We start from the raw sequence: 2,690 nt of genomic DNA, 5'->3' as shown, positions 1-2,690 counted from the left end.
AAAGAGCACACACCCAAGAGCAAAACTCTCCCCAAAAAAAAAAAAAAAATCAATTGAGAGGCAGAGTCAGGACAACCTGGTGCATCTGCTGGAGAAGGCCAGCCCTCCCACCAGTCTGTGCTCATTCCTTTATAAAGGAGGCAAAGCTGTTGCTTCAGCTGTGGAGTGCCCCTTGGTTCTAAACAAGCCATTCCTGACCTTCTCTGGCTATCTTCTATCTGTAAAGCCCAGCAGTAGATTACGTCTTTGTTTAGAGCTTTTGCGTGCTCTGCAGTGATAGCGCAAAGACTGTATCTACTTTAAGGTGCTCCCTGCACACGTGTGCCAGGCATGTTCAGTGAGGCCTCAGAACATGAACCCGGAACCTTTCCATGTGGGTCAGCCCTGAGGAGCATTATGCTACTGCTACACTCCCTCGCCCTCCTCCATCAATTAGACACTGCCTGGTAGGATCTTGTGTGGACTAGCTCAACCTACTCCATGAGAGAAGGTTAGTTTGTCCCCTCCTCATTGCTAAAATTATGGTGTGACAGTATAAAGAGTGAGAACCTTGGAACTAAAAATTCTGGTCCTGTTCATGGTTCTCGTCACTAGTCCAGAACCTAGGACTTAGTTCCTTGCCTCGGCTTCCTCCTGGAGGTTTCCTTAGGATGCCATGCTTCCCTCTAGGGCTGCCCACGCTCTCTCATTTCCCCTTGGGAACTGAGTGGAGAACATAGATCATCACTCACTTGAAGGGAAAGAAGCCATCATTAATTTCTTTCGTACACAGATGGATGGGAGTGCTGAGCCAGAGCAGCTGGTTGTGAGGATTGCAGCTTCCACTTAGTGTAGATCTTGTGCAGCTCTGAATGCTAGCCTGTCTCCTCTCACAGTGGGAAATATCAAGACTGCCTGGTCCCAGCCCCTGGGTTGGCTCCTCCTGAAAACCAGGGTGGCTGTCAGTTCTAAACAGACTGAGAAGTTAGGAAGTCCTTGCTCAGCCCTCAAGTCAAATACAGCCAATTAAACTGTCCTGTTGCATAGTACAAGACCAGCAGTGGGGCCGCAGAGCCTTCTCCTTGGGGAGGGCCCATGCACTCAGGCTCTCGTTTGTTCTGTAAAACCTAGCTATTCCTCCTGGCCTTCTCTGCATCTAGATGAAGTAAGCACTCATACACCAGCATTGCAGCCACCCCAGCACAGCCCTAACTATGTCACAGTGAAATTTATTTTAGGACAGGTCTGTCACTCCCACTAGACTCCAAGATATTGCAAGATTAATCTTGATTCTCCAGCACTTACCACAGCACCTTACACACAATAGGAGCTAAACAGAAGGGAGTCCCCTTCCCACTATTTACTGAGTCAGGCTTCTCAAGAAAGCAAGCTAAGTGCTACAATCAATGAGTCTGGAAAGTCTCACCAGAGGCTCTCCAATGGGTGTGTCTAAATTCAGAGTCAGTTTCCGGGCCTAGGGCCTACGTGCCCACACTGCAGTTCCCCAGAATGCTTCTGCTAGACCTGCCATGGCTGTCCAAAACTCAGAAGCAAAAGAAAGTACACACCAATAGTAGGGCTGGGGTCCACCTGAATCTAAATACAGTTTTCACTAGAGACCCTTGGTTCCCTATTCCTCTCGACTTGAGAAAGAAATGTTCATCCAATCAAATAATTTATTTCTAGCACGGAAATTTGTTTTGTGGTGCACGGTGAACAAAAGCCACTAGCAAGTTGCCTTTATTTTTCTGTACTCCAATGATCGTGAAATATATGAAATATTTGAAGGTTTTTACATAAGTCATCTGATAGGAATCTTGCTGAGAACCTGGAAGGGAAAGAAAAAACACTTGGAAAGAGGAATATATCACAAATTCTAGAAGCTCACAGTTTACTTACAGAAGAGCCCTTCAGGTCTTCTGTTAGAACCTATTTACTCTAATTTTAGACACATTTCAAATGGGTGTGGTTTGTTTAAATGGTTTTTCAACCCACAGTAAGTCAGAGGTAGCAAATTAGATAAGAGTTAGAGGAAGCACTCTGACCATTAAGAAGTGACAGATGACAGCCTGGCTCTGTGTAGTAGAGACTGAAAACCCCATGAGAAGCAGATATAAGAACTCGATGACAATTTGGTACAGGTGCAAATACTCCCAGATGACATGCAAAGTGCAAACGTGTTTGTAATGAGGGCTCTAAATGATTTGGAAGGTTAAATATCATATGTACAGAGAATTTTTTTTCCTAAGACACATGTAAGACATTTTAGAGCACACCTGTACTAATTTTACTGTGCTTTTCGCTAATATTTTTTAAAAATAGTAACAGTGTTGGCACTTAAACATGGGAACCTTTAGTTTTCTGAACCAGTGTTTCATGGGGCACTTTCATTCCTTGAGGCCAGGCAAATTAAGTACCACTGAATTTAGAATTTCAAAATATCAACTTTTAAAAAGGTATAGTTTTGGGACCAGCAGTTAGCATAACGGCTATGTCGCTGGACTCCCACGTAGTCGACCGCAGTTCAAGTCCCGGACCCGGTGGCTTAAACACACGCCGGGTGTGTGTGCGTGCGTGCCCAGGATCCTGAGAGGAGAATGGAGGAGAAGGGATTGCAACTTGACCATCCCCCCTGGGGGTGATTTCTCACTTTCTGTCTCTCTGTCTGTCTGGCGAGTGCACATGCCCTACAGCAAAAAAAAAAAAAAAAA

Source organism: Tupaia chinensis, unplaced genomic scaffold (genome assembly GCF_000334495.1).
Source record: "Tupaia chinensis unplaced genomic scaffold, TupChi_1.0 Scaffold000028_1, whole genome shotgun sequence".
In the NCBI taxonomy this organism is placed as follows: Eukaryota; Metazoa; Chordata; class Mammalia; order Scandentia; family Tupaiidae; genus Tupaia; species Tupaia belangeri.
This window is presented reverse-complemented; position numbering follows the sequence as displayed.